This window comes from Peromyscus californicus, unplaced genomic scaffold (assembly GCF_007827085.1).
Source record: "Peromyscus californicus insignis strain IS unplaced genomic scaffold, ASM782708v3 Scaffold_20__1_contigs__length_68692818, whole genome shotgun sequence".
Taxonomy (NCBI): domain Eukaryota; kingdom Metazoa; phylum Chordata; class Mammalia; order Rodentia; family Cricetidae; genus Peromyscus; species Peromyscus californicus.
Genome location: NW_026294503.1, coordinates 41,714,556 through 41,738,341, shown reverse-complemented (window position 1 = coordinate 41,738,341; position 23,786 = coordinate 41,714,556). Strand labels below are relative to the sequence as shown.

At 44.9% G+C, this 23,786-nt stretch overlaps 1 protein-coding gene across 1 annotated transcript in view; it reads left to right on the top strand.

The window, feature by feature from the left end:
- Positions 1-23,786, top strand: part of Arhgap39 (Rho GTPase activating protein 39) — a 153,828-nt gene that overhangs the window by 22,064 nt on the left and 107,978 nt on the right. The gene's annotated exons all lie outside the window — the stretch shown is intronic.

The window sequence follows — 23,786 nt, the reverse complement described above, 5'->3', positions numbered from 1 at the left end:
TTGAGAATACTAATGATGCTAAGGACAAGATATGGCCGTGAATGGCAAGTATGCGGATGGTCTGGGGACCGAGGTGGCGCTGCCAGTGGCTGGGCTAAATACAGGTGTAGAGGAGACTGAAGCTTTGGGGGGAGGGGCAGCCACTGTGAGGCAAGGAGTGGGGAGCTACAGAGATACCAACACAGAGTAACAGCTGTGGTGGCCAGAGCTTAGGGCCAGTCCGACAGTGATAAGGACAGCTATGAAGAGTAAGACTGCTGGAGATTGTTCTGGTAGCTATAATTTAAAGATGTTTCAGTCTCCACTGAATAGTCACGTGCAGTGAACAAGTCTTGTATTCCCGCTGTGTTCTCTTCCTGCCAACAGAGCCCTACTGCTGCTTGCCCCCAGGTATCCTCATCACTAGACTTTTCTTTTTCTTGTTTTGTTTTGTTTCTTTAATGTTTTCTAAGCACTTGAGCCACAGAGACAGGCAGATCTCTGTGAGTTTTGAGATTTCAGACCAGGCAGTTACATAGATCCTGTCTCAGAAAAAGAAAAAAAGTTCTGAAAAGCATTTCAGATTTTACTTTTTGTTTTTACTATGACTTCTGTTTTTGTTTTTTTTTTTTTTTGGTTTTTTTTTTTGGTTTTTTTTTTTTTTTTTTTGCCCTAAAAGATTGTCAGCACTCTTGTGTGTATTGTTTTTTACTGTTTTTTTTTGGGGGGAGGGGGGTGAGGGGGGTTTGTTGTATTGCCTTTTTTCACTATCTACTGGGGTCATCCAGTGAGGTTGGGTGCCTTCACTCAGTTCTCTGAGAGCAAGTGGACTCTGATTCTATTTTTTTGGAAGTTGAGCAAGCTGTGGTTTTCTCCAGCTCCATATACTATTTCTCAGTGAAGCATGGGTGGACAGCAGTGGGCAGCAGGCCTGCCTGTGTCCAGCCTGCACACCCACCATGCTGTGTCCCAGTGTCAGTACAGACAGCGGGGGAGTCTTGATGATGTTTATTTATATTGTACTTTTTTACTGGAAGATGTATGAATAAGCCATGGATGTTGTATTTGCAATGGCTGAGGAGTTCTTATACCTGGTTTCCTTTGGTTTTATGGAGCCAATTAAAAGACTGAAATCTCTCCATCTGTAGGGACACGGTGTGAGTCAATACGGAGCTTGCCTTGTATGTACAAAACCCTTGGTTTGATGCCAGCACTGTAACAACTGGGCATTTTGGTACACACCTTTCCTTTCAGCACTCCAGATATGGAAACAGGAGGATGAGTTCAAGGTTATCCTTAGCTACATAGCAAATTTGAGACCAGCCTAGGCTATATGAGACCCTATTGTAGGTGGAAGTTTTCCTGTGTCTGTCTGGTCCGCAGCCACTCAAACCCAAATAAACTCACAGAGGCTTATATTATTTTCAAACTATATGGCCTAATGGCTCAGGCTTCTCACCAGCTGCCTCTTATACTTAATTTAACCCATAATTCTTATCTATGTTTAGCCACGTGGCTTGGTACCTTTTCTTGGTTCTGCCTTGCCATCTTGCTTCCTCTGTGTCTGGATGGTGACTCCTGACTCAACCCTTCCTCTTCCCAGAATTCTCCTTGTCTGCTTACCCTGCCTATACTTCCTGCCTGGTTACTGGCCAGTCAGCATTTTATTTATCAACCGGTCAGAACACCACACATTCACAGCATACAGAATGACTTCCCACAGCACCCCATCCAAAACAAAACAGGAAACCAACTGAGTAAATAATTAGTGCCCGCAAGCAAGATAAATTGAGGGATTGCTAGTCATATTAAAATTTAAAATAAACATGGGGGAATTCATCCTGGAAAACAAAGTTGTCTGTGTGGATGCTCCTGTTGTATGCAGGTGAGCTGTATGGTACCACACTTTGCTGAGGGAGTGAAGAGCACTAGATGTGGTCCCAACTAGTTCTTTCAGGGCCTAACCTTTGGCTTTGGCTGACTAGATGCCCCAATTATCTAACCTCATTTTCTACAAATTATATATTTTTTGATTCCCACAACCCTTAACTGCCAAGGAAGCTAACTGGTGGTGTGGTACTTCTCTTAGATAGGTGAAGATCATCCACATATTGCGGTGGACACATCTGAGTAGGGAGGCTGAATTTCTCCAAAATTTGTTCAAGTATCTGACCAAAAAGGTTAGGAGAATCACTGACGCTCATGAATATTGTTGCTTTCTCCAAGAATGAGGTCTTCCCATTCAAAGGCAAAGAGGTCTCTGCCATCAGCTAGAAGAGTGCAAGCCCAAAAGGCATTTTTGTTTTCTTTTTTGTTTTTTGAGACAGGGTTTCTCAGTGGTACAGTCCTGGCTGTCCTGGAACTCACTATGTAGACCTGGCTGGCCTGGAACTCACAGAGATCCACCTGCCTCTGCCTCCTGAAGGCAGGGATTAAAGGTGGGTGCCACAACCTCCTGGCCCAAAAGGCATCTTTTAAATCTGTGGTCGTAGTTCTTTCTGAGGAGATGTATGTGTTGAGGACCACAGGGTGTTTACTTTTAACAATCTAATTACTTTAAGATCTTAGGCAATATATTCAATATGAACCATTGTACTTTTTTTTTTTTTTTCCTGGAGTGGAGGTCCGAACCCAGGGCCTAGTGCTTGCTAGGCAAGCACTCTACCACTGAGCTAAATCCCCAACCCCCATTGTACTTCTTGACTGGTAGGATTAAGGTACTAAAGGAGGACATCCAGGCTTTAAGAAGTCTGTCTGTGCCCGTGGTGGTGGTGGTGGCGGCGGCGGCGGCGGAGGCAGCGGCGGCAGCAGCAGCAGCTGGGCAGAGGCAGTTGATCTCAGTGAGTTTGAGGCCAGCCTAGTCTACAGAGTGAGTTACAAGACAGGGCTACACAGAAAAACCCTGTATCAAAAAACAAAAACTAAAAAACTAAAAAAGCATAAGTGAGCATTTAAACAGCCACCAACACACCTTTGAATTATTTAGCGATTGTTTTTAAATTTCCTACAAGCTATGAATGTAGCATAGTTGTATGAAGTCAGCTGATTGCTTTTTTGAAAGAAGGCCCATCTTTGAATTTCATATTCCAAAGAGATTATCTAGAAAAGGTTTACACTCTTGTAAGTCTTCTTACTTGAAAACTAATGAGAGCATTCACAAATCCAATTTCACCACCCCCTAAGGGAACCCACTGGCAGGTACACTGACTGGGGTGGGACCTTGTGTGGTCGGTCTTTGGGGATATTGGAATATGAAATTTTCTACATCCTTCTTACATTGTTCTAACACCAGTCTTAAGCTGGGGTAAGAGGGACTTCTGGAAGGGAGCTGGGAATGGGATAGCTGGAAGTGGGAGATGAGGAGTTGGAAGAAAAGTCGGTTCCATATTTCTCCTACAAACAGCATGTTCAAGCCTCTAACAGAAATATCCCACTTCTGGTACCAACTTCTGTCTTAGTTATTGTTGAATTGCTGTAGTGAAACACATTGACCAAGACAACTTACAGGAGAAAGCATTTAATGGGAGGCTTGCTTACAGTTTCAGAGGGTTAGTCCATAGTTATCATGGTGGCAGGCCTGTGTGGTACTGTAGCAGTAGCTGAGAGCTTGCTTCTGATCCACAAGTTGCAGGCAGAGAGAGAGAGAGAGAGAGAGAGAGAGAGACTGGGCCTGGCATGGGCTTTTGAAATCTCAAAGTCCTCCCCAGTGACACACCTCCTCCAACAAGGCCACACCTAATCCTTCCCAAACTGTTCCCCCAACTGGGGACCAAACATTCAAATACATGAGCCTAGGGGATCATTTTTATTCAGACCACCACAGACCCTGATTAAAGCAGTTTAGGGAAAAAGAGTCGTTCATCTTCATTGTAGGCTTCAGTCCACCACTGTGGGGAAGTCACACCACACAACGGGTGATTCTAGATTGAATGGACAAAATAGTGCTCTTAGCTGCAGAGCCATCCCTCCAGCCCCTAGAGCTTTTCTTTTTATGACACGGGGTCTCGTGTAGCCCAGGCTGGCCTGGGATTTGCTGTGTAGTCAAAGGTGACCTTGAACTTAAGACCCTCTTGCCTCTGCCTCTCTAATGCTTTATTATAGGCATGCACCAAGTCTGGTTTATGTGGTGCTAACAACCAAACTTAAGAGTCTTAAGCATGCAGAGTCGTATGCCTGTTATACTAGGCACCCTACAGACAGTTTTGTCTTAGGCACATTTTTTTCTCAAGCACATGATGTAGAAAAAAACATCTAAGCTTTATTTGGGAAGGAAGGACAGCTAAAATGAGGGAAGAAAGAATTGCAGCAACACATTTGAATAACCATAAAACATTCTGTTTGGCATTGTGTTCCTGCGGGTCTTCTGTCCTGGAAATACACTGAGTAAATTAAAGCCATTCCCCAGCTTAAGCTCGTTGGGGCCCCCAGATCTCATGGGAAGTGTTGATGCAAAACAGCTCTGGCCTCAAAGGGTGTAACAGAGGTTATTTTGAGTCAACTTTGAGTGGCCATGGCCTGGAACACAGATTTACGCAGTTCCGATGTTAAACGTGGTTAGATGAACTTTTATAGTCACAGAACAAAAGGAAATCATAGATCAAGGCATTGCATTAATACATTGGTTTGAGTATCAATTATGTATTGGTAGAAGGTGGGGGGTCATTAAACTGATATATTCCAAAGGTTTTAGCTGTTAGAAGGATGCTAGCTCACAAAGGTGGGCAATATAGGGCTCTTAAGGAGACTCAAGGAAGCCCAAGGTAATTTGGTTCTACATTTGCAACATTCTGACTACAATCACCAAGTTCTTATCAGTTAACCAGTCATCCTTGTAATATCTTAGCATCGGTGTGGCTTTTCAATTTTTTATAAGGGAACTTTAGTTCACAGAAACATCAGGAAAGGCTTGGCTCAGTAACACTGGATCTTTTACTTATTGTGAGTCCTGGGACTAGAGATGTTAGGAAAGTTTATGACTTAAACAACCAAGAGAGCAAACACTTAAAGTGAAGACAAATGGAACTCAATGTTTCAGTCTTGGAAAGTGATTCTAGGATCATTCTAAGACCGGCTTACCACCTCTGTCTGAGCGAAACATGGCCAGGATGACTCCACAACTACAGTGGACCTTGGTGTAAAGCTGTAGAGCCCGAAGTCTGAGTCTGACCCACTATGTAGGAGGGCTAGGGAAAAACAACAAAACCCCACCCCCTTGCAAACAGGGGCACTGGGCATTCTCAGTGACTCCAGGAGATGGAGCTAGGAGGCCAGGGTGACCAGAAAAGGAAGAAAACGGGAAGACATGCAATGGAGTAAATACGTCCAAATAAGAACATGCGGAGAATAAAAGCATTTAGGACAAGTGGTGCACGCCTAGCCTGCCCTACAGAAGGGGCACCCCCCGTGGAATCTGCACACGTGTGCTTGGGCCGCTCTCAGCACTCACTTGCTGGCCTCACTAGGTGCCTGTCAGTTCTGGGTTTTCAGCCTTGATGCAGGCCTGTGCCAAGCCCTGCCATAGAGAAGTGGCAGACAAAGGACAAAAGCAGCCACTGCTGGCTCTCTCCTGTCTTGTGTTGACATGTAAAGGTCTTTCATCTGGTTGTAAATTTAATTTGCATTTCTCTCCTAAGGAACAAGCTCAACCAGTTACGGCTGTCAGGAGCCACACTTAGCCAGGCGTGGTGATGCATGCCTGTAATCCCAGCGCCTGGGAGGCGGAGACAGAGGATCATCTTTCACTCACATAATGGTTTCGAGACTGGTCTCAGGTATCTGAAACCTTGCCTCAGTTCTGCCTGTCTTCAGCTCCCCAAAAGAGGCCCGTGTAGTTATGAACCATTCTCATACACAGCTAACATAGTTTGACAGCACTGTCTGCAAACATTTCCACCCACCTTCAACCTCAAAATTTATACTGAGTGGAGGTGGCAAGTCTGCTCCCGGTAGGGCGAAGCTCTGAGCTTTTCCCCAGGAGGAACCTGCTCTAGTTTCAATACTTGAACCTGATCACCCACATTTCCTCCACATGATTAATAGAATTGTCTTCTCAAACGGCGGTGAAATCTTTTAAGAAATCACACATCAAGCCAGAGGTGGTGGCACCCACCATTAACCCCAGCACTCGGAAGGCAGAGGCAGGTGGATCTCTGAGTTTGAGGCTAGCCTGGTCTACAGAACAACTTCCAGGACAACCAAGGCTGCACAGAGAAACCCTGTCTGGAAAAACAAAAACAGAAAAAAGCACACATCAAGAGCAGTGAATGTAAACTAGGGCTGTGGTGGCATACACCTGTAATCCAAGCATTCAGGAAGCAGAGGCAGGAGAATCAACCCTCGAGTTGGAGGCCAGCTTGTTCTCCACAGTGAATTAGACAGGTGTGGGAGCAGGATCAGATGCAATGGGCACACCATGCATCTGGAGGTGACAGACATGCTCTAAAGGTGTTGGGACTGTTTCAACTTAACAATAACCATTGAACTATGTGCTCACCATGGAAGACTATTTTGTGGAATAGAAATTATCCCTAAGGGTTGGAGAGATGGCTCAATGGTTAAGAGCACTGGCTTCTTCCAAAGGATTCAGGTTCTGATCCCAGCACTCAAATGGTGGCTCACAATCACCCATAACTCCAGTTCTGGGGGATCTGTGAGGAGACCAGGCATATGAGTGGTAAACAGAAAAACATGTTGGCAAAACACCCATACACATTAAAACAAATAAATGAATAAATAAATAAAAATTATCCCTAAAGTTGATTTGAAGGTACAGACTTTAACTTAAAGAATCATAGGGGCCGGGTGGTGGTGGCACATGCCTTTAATCCCAGCACTCAGGAGGCAGAGCCAGGTGGATCTCTGTGAGTTCAAGGCCAGCCTAGGCTACAGAGTGAGTTCCAGGAAAGGCACAAAGCTACACAGAGAAACCCTGTCTCAAAAAAAAAAAAAAAAAAAAAAAAAATCATGGGGGAGCTAAACTATTATGTATATGTATATGTATATGTGTATATATATATATACATATACATATATATATATCTCACTGTTGCTGCAATAAGACACCATGATCAAGGCAACTGATAAAGCATTTAATCCGGGGAAGGGAGGGAGGAGCTTGCTTACAGTCAGAGGGTTATTGCGTTATCATGCAGCATGCACAGCTCTGGAGGGGTAGCTAAGAGCTACATCCTGATCCCAAAGGTCAAGAGGTAGAACTGGGCTTGGCCCAGGCTTTTGGAACCTCAAATCCCACCCCCACTGACACACTTCCTCCAAACCACACTTCCTAATTCTTCTCAAATAGTTCCACTCCCTGATGATACGCATTCAAATCTACGAGCCTGTGGGAGCCATTCTTATTCAAACCACCACAGTGTCCAAGAAATCAATAGAAGTAAATGTAAATTGTCTTTGGAAGAAGTTGAATTTAATCTTTTCTGACAGCAATGACAAGAAGTCTCTGATGATGACGTGTGATGATTTCAGATAATGAAAAGATACGTGCATATTCTATTCACAAAATGTGCAATTAAGCTAGTTGGGCTAGGCCACAGTAGTCACTGTCTTATTACAGTTAACTTTTCTTGTTCCAGAAAGCAAATTAAGGAAGGGTTTATTCTAGCTTACAGTTTGAGGGGACCATTCCATCACAGCAGAGATAGCATGGTGATAGGAACAGGGTTCCAGCTGGTCACATTGCATCTGGTCAGGAAGCAGAGAGAGATGAATTCAGCTTGCCTTTTTTTCTAGCCTGGATTCCAGCCCATGGACTGATGCTACTCACAGTTAACCTAGTCTAGACAATCCCTCACAGCTGCATCTTTATCACCTAAATGACTATGTAGTTGACAATATTACCATCTGTAGTGGTTTGAATGAGAATGGCCCCCATGGGCTCATATATTTGAATGCTTGGTCCCTAGTTGGTGGAACTGTTTTGGGAAGGATTAGGAGGTGTGGCCTTGTTGGAGGAGGTGGGTCACTGAGGGTGGGCTTTGAGGTTTCAAAAGCCCAAGTCAGGCCCAGTCACTCCCCTATGTCTCCAACTTGCAGATAATATGTAAGCTCTCAGCTACTGCTCCAGCACCATGCCTACTGATACTTTGCTTCCTGCCATGATGGTCATGGACTCACTCTCTACAACTGTAAGTCCTCAATTAAATGCTTTCTTTAATAGGTTGCCTTAGTTATAGTGTCTTTACAACAATAGAAAAGTAACTAAGATACCATCACAACTCCATCCTTTATCAACTTAACACCTAAACACATTACTATTAAGCCATAACTTTCCATGTCTCCAGGCTCGTGGCCATCTCATAATGCAAAATGTATTTATTCCAACATTGAAAGTCCTCATGGTCTTTAACAATTTCAACACTGGGGACTGGAGAGATGGCTCGGCAGCTAAGTGGTTGTTGGTCTTCCAGAGGACTTGAGTTTGGTTTCTAGTACCCATGGTAGGCAGCTTAGACCACCTGTAACTCCAGCTTCAGAGGATCAGCTGATGCCCTCTTCTGGCCTCTGCTGGCACCTGTAGTCAAATGCACATACCCACAATGCACAAACACACAATTAAAAATAAAATCTTACGAAAGTTAAAGACAAATTTCTTTTTGTTTGTTGTTTGTTTGTTTTCAAGACAGGGTTTCTCTGTGTAGCTTTGCGCCTTTCCTGGAACTCGCTTTGGAGACCAGGCTGGCCTCGAACTCACAGAGATCCGCCTGGCTCTGCCTCCCGAGTGCTGGGATTTAAGGCGTGCGCCACCACCGCCCGGCTCAAGGCAGTCTTTTAATTGTGAGCTCCTATATAATTAGAAACAAGTTACACAGTTCCAAAGCGCAATGACATGGACTAGACATTTCCATTCCAAAATGGAAGAATGGGGGCAGAGCAAGGAATGATTACATCAAAGCAAGACCAAAACTAGACAGGGAAAATGCCACGTTCTGTAGCTCCTTGTCTGGCATCTGGAATTTATGATGGAGCCATCTAGACTCCAGAGGACTTGGACGACCCCTCCCCTCCGCTGTTGCCACCTACAGCACACATAGCCTCTCTCTCTCTCTCTTCTGCTGACTCCACTTTATGCCTCCATCTTCTTTTGGTGAACACCCCAGGTCCTGGCATCTCGAGCATCTCAGGATCTCTGCTGCGATTTAGGCTTCACCTTCACATTTCCACTCAGTGACCTCTCAGAGCCTCCTTACGGGGACCTCAATCATACCTCACATCGCCTGGCCTCAGTGTCTCTCTGGAACTGCAAGAACCCATGATTCCTCTTAATCTTGCATCCTTTAAGCCTTTAAAGCCGTACCACCACATGGACAATGCTGCCAGCTCAGAATGAAGCCTGGCCTCCTGGACCACAATGGTAGGTAGCAACCTCTGTGAACCTTTCATGCTGACCCTGATGAAACACTTTTTTGAGCAAGGAGCCCCTTTAGATAGATGCATTTTTTTTAACTGTCTGTTGTCTATTTGCTTTCAAATAAATTTGCCTTTTCATACATTAGAGCCTTGGTGGATGAGATCTTGCATTCAGGACACTTTTCCTATTGTCCCAGTACAAAACACATTTCTCTTTAGCTGTTATAACCTCTTTTTAAGTACACATCTTGAACTCAACTTCAAACGTTAGGTGCCAAACTACACATTTATTTTGTATCTTAATGCTGCATTTTTTTGCTGCTTTTCAATGTAGACCTGGGTAGATGCAGTAAACAGTAGTCCTTTAAGAGACTTTACACAACAAAGGTTTCTCTTTCTTGCAAAATCTAGGGAGCCTGGGTAGTGTTCCTGAGTACCTCTCTATCAACAGTGACTCAGCCCAGGTCTCGATCACCTTACAGCTGTGCCACTATGGAAATTAGTCTCCTCAGGTTGTTCCAACCAGGAAGGGATAAGAATGGCAGCGACTTATTTAAGGAAGCGTTGTGTGGCACTGTTCCTAGGAGAAGTAAACAAACACCTACTCACTCCAGATTGGGAGCCAACCAAAGTAAGGCTCTAAGTCCAGTTTGGTGAGCCAATGAGTTTTATTAATGTTACTTATAAGAATATAGGTGAGGAGTTAACTTACAGGAGCAGTTACTCAAAGGCAACTGTATCACCAAAAGCACCCCAGCATGAGTGACAGCTCATGTAAGCTGAAAACCTGGAGCTTACCAGATAGCCTGCAGGTGGTTCAACAGATTGGAGAGTGTCCTCTCCAGGTAGTTCAGCTGGTGGGGCTGAGCCTTTTCCAGGTAGATCACCTGATCTCTGCTTCTTCCAGGTGGCTCAGCTTGTCTGAGCATCTTCTTGGTAGCTTGTCTTATCTGGGTGTCTCCTAGCAGTTTTTACAGCATATATATGCTTGGGGAAGGAAGAGTCAAGTGAATCTGCTCAGTTTCCGGAACTTCCTGAAGATATTTTGAATTGTTGACTTCTTGAGCTTAATGAACTTCCCTGAAGATTAGAATGTTTCACCTTCCATTAGAGCAGTGGTTCTCAACCTTCCTAATGCTACAACCCTTGTGTTGTGGTGACCCCAACCATAAAATTATTTTCATTGCTACTTCATAACTATAATTTTGCTGTTATGAATCATAATGTAAATATACATGTTTTTTTGACTGTGGTGGTGGTAGTGGTGGCGGCGGCGGCGGCGGCGGCGGCGGCGGCGGCGGCGGCGGCGGCGCACGCCTTTAATCCCAGCACTTGGGAGGCAGAGGCAATCAGATCTCTGAGTTCGAGGCCAGCCTGGTCTGCAGAGCGAGTTCCAGGATAGCCAGGGCTACACAGAGAAACCCTGTCTTGAAAAACAAACAAATGAAATCCGTGTTTTCCAATGACTTTGAGAGAACCCTGTGAAAGGGTCATTCGACCTCCCCAATGGGGTCATGACCCACAGGTTGAGAACCACTGCTTTAGAGCACCCTGATTCACATCTCTATAAACAAACTGTCCTAAAATATCTAGGTGGACATAATGGTGCACAACTTTCATCCCAGCACTCGGGAGGCAGAGGCAGGCAGATCTCTGTTTGTTCGAGGCCAGCCTGGTCTACAGAGTGAGTTCCAGGACAGCTAGCGCTACACAGAGTCACCCTGTCTCAAAACCCCCAAAGATATATCTCCTGTTTTACCTTCCCTTTCACATTCTAAGTTTTAATGAGCTTCCCTTCAAGATGGAAACTGCTTGACATTTTTCTACCCAATAGGAAGTGAACATACCTCCTCACATTTGTTTGGTCAGAAAGTCCTATCACCTCAATCTCTGTGCAAGGCAGGCTGAAGAGTTTGTTTTTTGCTTTGAGACAGGGTTTCTCTGTGTAGCCCTGGCTGTCTTGGAACTCCCTCTATAGACAAGGCCAGCCTCAAACTCAGAGATCCACCATAGGCTGGGGGATTTAGGGAAGAGTAGACCTGGTGCAGTGGTGTATAACCTTTACTCTCAGCTCTCTAGAGGCAGAGGCAGGTGGATCTCCGTGACTTCCAGGACAGTCTGGTCCAGGCCAGCAAAGGCTGCATAGTGAAATCTTGTCCAAAAAAAAAAAAAAAAAGGAAAGAAAGAATACCCGATGAACACAGGGGTCTCTGTCTTATCATTAACCTTAACATACTGGTTTTGCAAAAGAGTAAATTGAGGCACAAACTGGTCAGATATTTCCCTCAAATCAACTGCCTTGTTGATCTCCTGATCCTAGCCTGTTGCTCCCTGGCAGCGAAGACCAGAGTTCCATGGCCTGTGCGTTTACCTCCTGCCCCATGTCAAGGAAGAAGCATTGGCCAAGACAAAACCTTGTGGGTGGATGGAAGTTAGCTAGAACGGTGTGGGAGGGATGAAATGCAAGCCCTTTGAAGCAAGAAATTTAGATTCCCGTTTTAGGGCTGAGCACTCATTTTCATTTTGAGACAGTCTAACTATGTAGCCTTAGCTAGCCTGGAACTTGTTATGTAGACCAGGCTGGCCTCCCAACTCACAGAGATCTGCCTGCCTCTGCCTTCTTAGTGCTGGGAATGTGCTACCATGCCTGGCTCAATAGGTATTTATTCTCAACATTTTAACCCATTATGAATCTTTGTATTAACCATCATTCATTGCAAAAAGAAGCCTCTCTGGCCAAGGCAGGTAATAGCACTAGTCTAGGAGTATAAATATAAATATTTAGAAGGCAGTTTGGCTGCATATCCATTTAGTTTCATATCAGAGTAGCCGGGTCCTCCCCTAACCCTTCCACAGTCATGGGTTACTGTCCCGGTTTACAGTACTAGGTATGTATTTCATTCCATAGAGTCACCTCCAATCCAATCAGAAAGCAAAGCAACCATGCTGTTTCACGGGAGGAGTATCTGGCTTGACAGAATGATAGGGTAGCACGTAGGATCAACAACAGAGCAGGACTGTTGATGCCTTTTCTCCTCAGCAGCTTGGATAACACCTTCTGATGCTACTGACCCTGGCCAACGTGGCACAGGTTTCTAGTTTAGTTCCAACTTGATTTATCTGCATGCTGTATTCCAAGTGTGTGGAGTCATCAGCATCCGGTGACCGTGGTCAATGGCCATAGTCTCTCTTGTATGGTGGCCTCTGTGTCATTTCTGTGACTGTGATAAAAATACCCTGCCATAAAAGCAACTTACAGGACAGAGGGTTTATTTTAGCCTATAAAGGTTTCAGTCCATCGTAGCAGGGAAGTCCAGCCAGCAGGAACTTCATGCAGTGACCACATCACACCACAGTCAAGGGCAGAGAGGAACAAGTACACACACACTTCTAGTACTTAGCTCACTTTTCCCACTCTTAGACAGTGCCAGACTCAAACCCAACGAGTGGTGTCTCCCCCAGTGGGTTAGCTTCACATATTAACTGATGTAATCAAGAAAATGCCCCACAGGCCAATTTGATTAGGCAGTTCCTCTCCAGATTGTCCTTGGATGTGATTCTAGACTGTGTCAGGTTGACAATTAAAACCAGCCATCACAACTCCACCCCTTGTCAACTTGACACAGGAGGATCACTTTTTTGTTTGTTTGTTTTTCGAGACAGGGTTTCTCTTTGTAGTTTTGGTGCCTGTCCTGGATCTCACTCTGTAGACCAGGCTGGCCTCAAACTCACAGAGATCCGCCTGGCTCTGCCTCCCAAGTGCTGGGATTAAAGGCGTGCACCACCGCCACCCAGCCGAGGATCACTTTTAAATCATAACCTTCTACCCCTTGTGCCCAAAGTCTCATGTTTACCTCATAATGTAAAACCCAGTCCAACTTTATGTATCCCCAGTCTTTAAAAATTCCAACACTTACCTGGTGGTGGTGGCGAAAGCCTTTAATCGCAGCTTTTGGGTGCAGAGGCAGGTGTATCTCCATGAGTTCAAGGCCAGCCTGGCCTACAAAGTGAGTTCCAGGACAGCCATGGCAGTTACATAGAGAGACCCTGTCTCGAGAAACTTAAAAAAAAAATCCAACACTTTAGAAGTCCAAAGTCTCTTAGATGTGAGCTCATGTAAAAACAAACAAACAAGTGTACACTTCCAACATATGGTAGCAGAATGAACGTTCCCTTTGCAAAATGAAAGACTGTGACTAACAAATCAATGACCACACTTAACGCCAAACCAAAGTCTAGCAGGGCAAAGTCCAAAATCTGTCGTTCACTGTCTGGCATCTAGGGTTTGGAATGTACCCTAATGGTACATTACATTACAAAGGACTTGGGTAGCCCACCTCTCCATCCTTAGACCTGCAGGACACACGGCTTCTCTTAAAGGCTTAGGCCAGCTCCACTCCACAGCTGGTGCTGCCGCCCTTAGTGGGCATCCTGCAGTCCTGGCATCGCTAACATTCCGGGGTTTTCACTGCAACTGAGGCTTCACTTCACAACATCACTGTGGAGGAACTCCAGCCACACTACGCCTGGCATTCTTTGCTCTCCTTGATCCCAGAAATCTTGGCATCTTTGCCTTCAAAACCAGTACCACTTGGGTGCTGCTTACAATCGTGCAGGGTTCAGCTGCCAGCTCAAGATGTCGTCCAGCTCCCTTGGACCACAGCTGTAGCAGCTTCTGGGGACTGAACCTGAAGAAATGCTTCACTATTGTCCTGGTATAGTGGGAAAGCATCCCCTGTGATGGTGATGATCTCTATCAATTCCGACTGCTTTCTCAGCACCAGCCTGAATGCTCTCCTGTTCTTAAATTTCCTTTACCCAATATTCCAGTCAACCATTCCTCAATTCAGCTTCACTCAAATTCTCAGGACATGTGCAGAATGAAGCCACATTCTCCCCCACCCCCACCCCCCAGGTAGGGTTTCTCTATAAAACAGGCTTGGCTAACCTGAAACTCGCTCTGTAGACCAGGCTGGCCTTGAACACACAGAGATACACCTGCCTCTGCCTACCGAGCGTTGGCATTAAAGGGGTGTACCACCACGGCCTGGCGAAGCCACATTGTTGGTCAAAATATCATATGAACGGCCCCTACCCCAGTTCCCGACAGAGTCCTTGTTCCCTCTGAAATTCATGAGCCACGCTTCCACTGCCTGCATCACTGTCTTCCAAGCTCCCACTAGAACAGTACACATTATTCAACAGCGTTCTTAGCTCAACATTCCAAACTTTTCCACATCCTACTCCTAAAATAGTTCAGGTGGTCTAAGAACCATGTAGGTTTCTCATAGCAATGACCCTATTTCTTTGGTAGCAAGTTCGGTTTTCATTTCATTTCTGTTGACCTTCCCTCTACTGCCTCACCTTTATTTATTTTTAGTCAGGTGCGCATGCGTGTATGTGTGTGTGTGTGTGTGTGTGTGTGTGTGTGTGTGTCTGTCTGTCTGTCTGTCTGTCTGTCTGTCTGTCTGTGGGTATTTGGGTATGTCTGTCTGTCTGTCTGTGGGTATTTGGGTATGTGCACATGAGTGCAGCTGCTCCCAAAGGCTAGAGGCGTTGAATCATCTGGGACTGGAGGGAGTTACATGCAGTTGTGAGCCACCTGATCTGAGTGCTGGGAGTTGAACTCAGGTCCTCTGGTAGAATCGTCTGCCCTCCACATCATTGATCCGTGTCTCCAGCCCCTCCATGTCAGATTCTGGATCACGATCTTTAAAGTCTCGGTCAACGGTAAGTTGGTACCATTGCTTTTGGACCTGCAGTGGGGTGGGAGCATGTGGTGGAGTAAAGTTGCTCACCTCATGGCTGGGCAGCAAGAGAGAAAAAGAAAGGATTCTACAACTCCCCACCCAAGGCTCAACCCCAGTGTTATGAAGACCTCCCACTAGGCCCTACCTGCTAATGTCTCTGCCATATTCCACTAGCCTCACCCTGCAGAGTAAGCCTTTGACACCTGGGCCACTCAGAACACTACAGTCTATAGTGTACGAATAAGCATCATTTCATTCCAATTTTATTTTATTTATTTATTTGTTTTTTTTTTTTTTTTTTTTTGAGACAGGGTTTCCCTGTGTAGCTTTGCGCCTTTCCTGGAACTCACTTGGTAGCCCAGGCTGGCCTCGAACTCACAGAGATCCGCCTGGCTCTGCCTCCCGAGTGCTGGGATTAAAGGCGTGCGCCACCACCGCCCGGCTCATTCCAATTTTAATGGAGCTCTTCAATTTAGGATTTCTTCTTTGCACAGCTTGTCTTTCATCTCTAATTACTGCATATTTACTCCAGGTTTCAGCATTTTGATCACCTGTCCCCTAATGAAGAACAGCAGGATGCCCACAGTCTCTGCTCCCAAAAGTGGGGCTGTGATGGTTAGCTTCTTATGGTCTGTGAGGACCTGTGTGAAGTTTACTAGATCACACATCCTGGAAGGATTTCCAGGCTCCAAGGATGAATGCATGCTTATCTCTGCTGTCTGCTGTCAACCCATGTTTTCAGGCTTCTTAATCCATTTCTGTTTCCACCGAGTGCTTGAAAATTCCTGGCTTGACATATTCTCCCCACCACTGAGCTATAAAGGTTTTGCTTTTTTTCTTTACATTCCTTTTTCTTTTCTTTTTGGATTTTTGAGACAGGGTCTGTCTATGTAGCCTGGCTATCCTGAAACTATAAACCAGGCTGGCCTCTAACTCACAGGAATCTGCCTGCCTCTGCCTCCTGAGTGCTGGTATCAAAGGCCAGTATTACCATGCCATGCTTCAGATTTATTTTTAAAAAAGATTTACAGGGTGTGTGTGTGTGTGTGTGTGTGTGTGTGTGTGTGTGTGTGTGTGTGTGTAGATGCTGGGAAAGGCCACAGAAGCTGTCAGATTCCCCAGAGCTGGAGCTATAGCCGAGTATGAGCTACCCCAGTGGTTACTGGGAAGGGAACTCAAGGCTTCTGCAGAACAGCCAGTTGTCTTAACTGGTGAGCCATCTCTGCAGGCTGCATTCCTTTGCTTGTTTGAAACAGGGCCGCATTATGTAGGGCTAGCTGGCCTGAAACTCATTATGTGAACCAGGCTGGCCTTGGATTCACAGAGATTCATCTTCCTCTGCTTCCCAAGTGATAAGATTATAGGCCTGAGCTACCATACCCAACCTTTTAAAATTAGTTTTTGGCTTACAAAGTAGCAGGTTTTTCTCTCTCTCTCTTTGTTTTTTTTTGTTTTTGTTTTTGTTTTTTGTTTTTTGTTTTTTGGGACAGGGTTTCTCTATGTGTAGCCCTGGCTGTCCTGGAACTCACTCTGTAGACCAGGCTGGCCTCGAACTCACAGAGATCCGCCTGGCTCTGCCTCCCGGGTGCTAGGATTAAAGTCATGCACTACCACTGCGTGGCAGCAGCAGGTTTCTTTTTTTTTTAAAGATTTATTTATTTATTATGTATACAGAACAGGGCGCCAGATCTCATTACAGATGGTTGTGAGCCACCATGTGGGTGCTGGGAATTGAACTCAGGACCTCTGGAAGAGCAGTCGGTGCTCTTAACCTCTAAGCCATCTCTCCAGCCCAGCAGCAGGTTTCTTGATGGCACTTTTGCACCTACTAGGTGTTGGTTGACAGTCCCTCCCCTAGGCTCTCATCTCCTGCATCTCCCAGGCCCCCATTCCACCTACTCTTCCACCCTGAGTATTTCCCTTTCCCATCATATGTTTTATTGCCCTCCTTACTTCTCTCCTTGGCAGCCTCTTTTTCCTGTCTCATGAGTCCTTCTCCAGTTCCCTGGCATCCATATGCATTCACTCCCACATAGATGTGCATATATAAAAACCAGAAGCTAAGATCTGCATATGCAAGAGAACATTTGGTGTTTGTCTTTCTGAGTCTGGGTTACCTCACTTAATATGTAGTTCCCAGTTGTGGTGGTTTGAATAAAAATGGCCCCATAGGCTCATCTATTTGAATGCTTTGTCACCAGGGAGTGGCTGTATTTGAAAGGATAATAAGAATTAGGAGGTGTGGCCTTGTTGGAGGATTTGTGTCACTGGTGGTGGACTCTGAGTTTTTAAAAGCCCACGCCAGGCCCAGTCTCTCTCTCTGCTTGAGAATTAGGATGTAGCTCTCAGTTACTTCTCCAGCACCACGCTCACATGCCTGTCACTATTCTCTCTGCCATGATGATCATGGTAAGTGAGCCCCAGTTAAGTGCTTTCTTTTATAAGAGTTGCCTTGGCCATGGTGTCTCTACAGCAACAGAACAGTGACTAAGACACCAGTTTCATCTATGTTCTTGTACATTTCATTCATTTTCAGTATCCATTCATCAGACAATGAACACTCCAGGCAGAATCCATTTTCTTTCTATTGTGTATAAAGCAGCAACAAATATGGATATGCAAATAGCTCTATAGTAGGAAATCCGGTCCTATGGATGTATGCCCAGTGCTGGTATGGTAGGGCCATGGGGTAGTTCTCGCTTTAGTTTTTTGAGAAACCTCCAGACTAATTTTCATAGTGCTGCATTAGTTTACATCCCACCAACAGTGAATGTTGGTTTTCTCCACGTCCTCTCCAAAATTTGTTGTTTTATTTTTTTTAAAGATTTATTTATTTTAGCTAGGCATGGTGGGGCATGCCTTTAATCCCAGCACACAGGAGGCAGAGACAGGTGGAGCTCTGTGAGTTCGAGGCCAGCCTGGTCTACAGAATGAGTTCCAGGATAGCCAGGGCTGTTGTGCAGAGAAACCCTGTAGCTTTTTTTTTGCAGTAGATGGTGATTAACACAGAGACCCACAACAGAACAATATACAGAGAGTGAGAGACTTTGGAATACTCAGTCCTAAATGGGATGTCTTCATCAAATCCCACCCTCAGGGCTCAGGGGTCTATGTGGAAGATATAGTGGACAACTCCAAGGAAACAGCATCTTCCAGACACAACCAGACGGGTACACATACGAACTCAGAGCTGTTACAGCATGCACAAGGTCTATATAGGTTCCGATGAGACAAAAATCCCAGCACAGAAAAGAGGAAGTGCATGCAAAGTCTCCCTCCTAACCAAGAGGATATTTGCATTTGCTACTTGCTAGAAAGGGGAAAATCAGTTTTCTCCAACAGAGTGTTACTGGCTATATCAACACTCTAGGGCAGGCCCCATGCCCAGTAGTTAGCCAACACAAAAGGGATGCCATGATTTGTGTGTGTGTGTGTGTGTGTGTGTGTGTGTGTGTGTGTGTATGGATTTTGTATGTGTAGATTTTTTTGTGTGTGTGTGTGTTTTGTGTATATGTAGATTTTGTCTGTGTGTGGATTTTGTATGTGTGGATTTTGTGTGTGTGAGGATTTTTTGGGGGGTTGTGTGTGGGGGAGTTTTTTGTCTTATTCTTTTTTTGTTTTGATTTTCTTTTTTTTTTTTTTTGGAAGGGAGGATCTGGGAGGACTTGGGGGAAGGGAAAACATGGTCAAAATATACTGTATTTAAAAAGTTTAAGTAAAAATGGTCCACTAAAGTTAATATTGTGACTCAGTATATATTTTTAGATTTGCTTAGTTTTATATGTATGGGTGTTTTACCTGCATGTATGTGTTCATGTGTGTACAGTACTTATAGGGGCCTGAAGAGGGCGCCAGACCCTCTGGAACTGGAATTATGGATGGTTTGTGAGCTACCATATGGGTACTGGGAACCAAACTTAGGTTCTCTGAAAGAGCAGCCAGTGCTCTTACCTGATGTTCCATCTCTCCACCCTCTTTGACTGTTCTTATTCAAAAAGTTTGGTCTCGGTTTTGTTTTGCTATGCTTTTTGTGTATTTATAAATCCTCAGTAGTTGGTAGGTGTTTATGTCAGTTTTTGTTTCTGTGTATTTGAGATGCAGCCTTGTTATGGTCTTGAACTTACAATATACCCCAGACTAGACTCGAACTTGTGATTCCTCCTGCCTCTGTCTCCTCAGTGCTGGGATTATAAGTGTGCACCACCGTGGAGCTTTCTATCAGCTATTTTGTAACGGCGATGAAATAAACTAACGAACACATGGATCTATGCCTTCTTCTAAGGAAACCCCCCTCCAGGGTCTGGGGCCTTACTTATATTCCTATCGATGGTGAAATCCAAAAGGTGGTCATACAATGCCCCTGCCACAAGAAGTCCTCTCACCAGAAGACACGTGTGGCACTCTCCTCAACTGTGTCACATGATTACTGGTGCCCTCAGCTCAACTGCTGACATTCTGTGGTGCCATGTGTGGACAACAGACAGGGTCAACTCCTGGGAGCCCTAGACCCTAGACTGCTACACTGGGTGCTTCTGTGTTGGTTTTCTTGTCGCTGTGACTGAATGTCTAAGAAGCAACTCAAGGGAGAGAGGACTCGTTCTGCTCACAGTTTGAAAGAACAGAGGGAAGGCAGGGCCGGGGCAGCTTGCAGTTGTGGAGGGAGCGGAAGGCTTCTTGTTTACATTTCTATGGTCAGGAAGCAGAGCACAGGATATGCTGGAACTCATCTAGCGTTTTTCCTTTCTCACTTTTTATTAAGTCACGGACTCCAGGTCATGGCATGGTACCATCCATTTCCAGGGCTAGTTTTCCCTCCTTAATCTTCTGAGGAAACACCATCACAGAAATTCCCAAAGTATGCCTCACTAATGCCCTAGGGGGCACGTCTTCTCCTCTTTAGTTCTCTTTTCCTTTCCTTCTTTCTTTCTTTCTTTCTTTCTTTCTTTCTTTCTTTCTTTCTTTCTTCCTTCCTTCCTTCCTTCCTTCCTTCCTTCCTTCCTTCCTTCCTTCTTCTTTCTTTCTTTCTTTCTTTCTTTCTTTCTTTCTTTCTTTCTGCCAGGATCATGTTAGGCAGTTCTGGTTGGCCTAGAATTTACCACGTAGACCAGGCTGACCTCGTCCACCTGTCTCTATCTCCCAAGTGCTGGGATTAAAGGGATGTGCCACCACGCCCATCAATGGGGCATTTCTCTTTCTTTCTTTCTTTCTTTCTTTCTTTCTTTCTTTTTCTCTCTCTCTCTTAACTTTTATTGATACTTTGTGGATTTTCACATCATGCATTCTGATCCCACTTATCTCCCTGGTCCCTCGAATCCACCCTCTGTCCTTGCAATCCACCCCCAAAACAAAACCAAATTTAAAAGAAAAACCAAAACCCAAATCCAAGAAGGAAACCAAAGAAAAACAACAAAAAAGACTTGTCTCTTGTCATGGAAGCTGTAGTGTGGCCCATTGAGTCACACCATTTACCCTTTAGTCCGTTCATCTTTACTTGCAAGTGTTCCTTTCCATGAGTCATTGGTCTGGCTCGAGGCCTCTGGCTTCTGCTTCACCACTGATAATGGGCTCTCACTGGAGCACCTCTTGGATATCCTGTTGGTGTCCTGTGTCATGGAGATCCTGCTGATTTCTTAACAGCATTTTTTTTCATTTTTAAGATTCATTACTTTATTATGTATACAGTGTTCTGCCTGAATATATTCCTGCAGGCCAGAAGATGGCACCAGATCTCACTACCAGATGGTTGTGAGCCACTATGTGGTTGCTGGGAATTGAACTCAGACTCTGGGGCGAGGTGGGAGGGGGGGAGACCCTAAAATGAACAATTCTTGCTAGATCCAGAAACGTGAATAAAAACTATGATAAACATGATGAAATCCACAGGTTGCTGTTGGTAGGTGGCAATGGCCTTAAGACCTAATCCTACTCACTTCGACAATTTAAGCATCAGAACTGCCATCAACAAAGGCAATGCAATGGCAAGGTGTTGAGTATTCCTCACAGGAAAACAAAGTGGTGATAACAGAAGAATGCACGGTATTCAACAAGTAACCTAAACATGAAAATATCCATGGAATTAGTGAAAAAGGAGAGACTAAACAAATCAAAACGAGATGATACTGAGGTGTAGGCAGGTTTTTCCAGGACACACATTAACCAAGGGAATAAGTGTAGTAGGAAGCAGAGGGTGGAGTTAAAGGAGGCGTTTTGTCTTTATAAGGAATCATGCTGGAGGAGCTACAGAGTTAGCTGTTAAAGAGCACTGGTTACTCTTGCAGAAGACCCACGTCAGATTCCCAGTACCTGCACAGTGGCTCACAACTGTTTGTAACTCCATACCTTGGGGGATCTCACACCCTTTTCTGGCCTCCACAGGCACCAGTCACAAATATAGTGCACAGACATATGCAGGCAAACACCCATGCATATAAAATACAGTGAAAATAAACAAAAAGAATAATGCTAGAATGTCTCTGGATGCTCTTGGAAATTGTTCAATAGAAATGGACATGGTAATACTTCAAGGGACTGAAATGAGTCCAGATCTCTAGCCCAATCTTCAAAAAAACAGAATAGCCTGCAGACACTCCATAGGGAAAGTGGGAGGCCAGGGATAGATGTGGGCAGGCCCTATAGTTGGTAATAGGAGACTTTTGATCTCCAATAGAAGGCCTAAATAAAGGGTTTTGAGAAGTTATGAAGCTGCCATTTTTGAAAGTGGGAAACAGCCTCCTAAAGAAAAACACAAGGCTTCATGGGAGTGTGCAGTGTTCATCTTATGTTTGTGATCAAAGGCTCAAAGGGAAATATTGATGGGGGCGGGGGTGTTGGAGAGATAGCTCAGCAGTTAAGAGCACTTACTGCTTTTTCAGAGGATGTTGGTTCAGTTCCCAGCACCCATAGGGCAGCTGACAAAGGTCTGTAACTCCAATCCCAGGGAATCTGATGCCCTCTTCTGGCCTCCATAGGCACTGCATGAATGTGGCACACATTCATGAAAGCACTCATCACATGAAGTAAAAATAATACACATTTCAAAACTATTAAAACAAAACAAAAAACACTCAAGAGGAATCCACTCATCCATGTTGGTGATATTTCCTCAGCAGCAGGGAGGAGATGGTCTAGCTTCATCCAGGTCACCTTACTTCAGGTGGGTGAATGATCAAAATAATTTTTTTTTCCTATCAAAGGTAACTAATGCTCACCAAGGGCCAGAATCTCCCTCACCCTCTAATACTTTCATGTAAAGAAATCCAAACCTTTTACTCTCCCCTACCTAGTAAAATCTTTCCTTACACAAAGCCCCCACCCTCCTCCAATTCCCAAACTTGATGATCTGCACCAGCCAACACCTTACCCTCTTCCTTCATTTCCTTTGGGCTGATTCATTTAAAAGTTAGCCAAGCAGGAAAGATTATGAGGTGACCCCAGGCAGTAGGAAAAAGACACAGTCACCACCTCCCCCAGGATAAGAATGAAGTGAACTTCCTGCCTTTAGTGTATTGCTGACCAGGTTAATTTATTTTTTGGCAAAAATAAATTGCCTTGCCAACTTGCTTTTGCTCTTTTTGTGTGTTTCTTTGTGCAACATGTAGAATGTTTCTTTTCAACAGCATTGCTGAGGGAACAGAAGCCCTTGTCCGTGTGTAAGTGTGCAGTATGAGATGACTCAGCAAGGAGGTTCAGTGTGAACACAATGGAGAGCCACAGGGCATGGGCTTGCAACAGTGCTGTGTGTGGAAAGAGAGAGGACAGGGTCTGCTGGACACAGCTGGAATGCTGTGCGGCCCTGGAAGAGCTTTGGGCCATTTTATCTGGCTGCAAATGGAACTTAAGTACAACTCACAGAAATGAAGACATGAGCTGGGGAGAACGGCTCAGTGTGTAAAGGTGTTTGCCACTAGCCTGCTGACCTCAGTTCCACCCTCAGGACCCAAATAGTAGGAGAGAACCAACTCCTGTAAGTTGTCTGCTGACATCCACATGGAGTCCTTCATACATGCAGCCAGACACATACACGAAATAAGGAAGTAAAATATTTTGAGGTTTATTTTTATCATTAAGAAATTACTTGTGTCTGTATACATGAATGCAAAGGCTGGAGGCATGGATCCTCTGGAGCTGAGTTATAGGGGGTTTTGAGCTACCTGACATGGGTGCAGGAAACTGAACTCTGGAGGAGCAATATGCACTTTTAACTGCTGAGCCATCTCTCCAGGACCCAGTAACACGTTTTTAAAAAGAAGATAGTAAAGCCTGGCAGGGTGAGACACAAACACACACACACACACACACACACACACACCTGTAATCTGTAAATGGCAGGCAGATCTTAAGTTTGAGGCCAGCCTGGGCACACATAGCAATATCTCATCTGAAAGAAACAAACACAAAAGAACCCAAAAGTCAGCTGAGGATGTAGCCGGGTTGGTAGAGAGCTTTCCTAGTATGCACAAAACGCTGGGCTCCACCTCTATCACAGCATAAACCTGATAGGGTGGCACATGCCTGTAACCCCCGCACTGGGGAGATAAAGACGGGAGGGTAAAAATGTCAAAGTCATCCTCGGCTACATAGCAAGTTGAAGGTCAGCCTGGGCTATAGAAAAATTACGTCTCAAATAAAAATAAATAAGTAATACAAAAATGTAAGAGGGTAAGGGGGTGGCTCAGTGGGTAAGTGCTCACT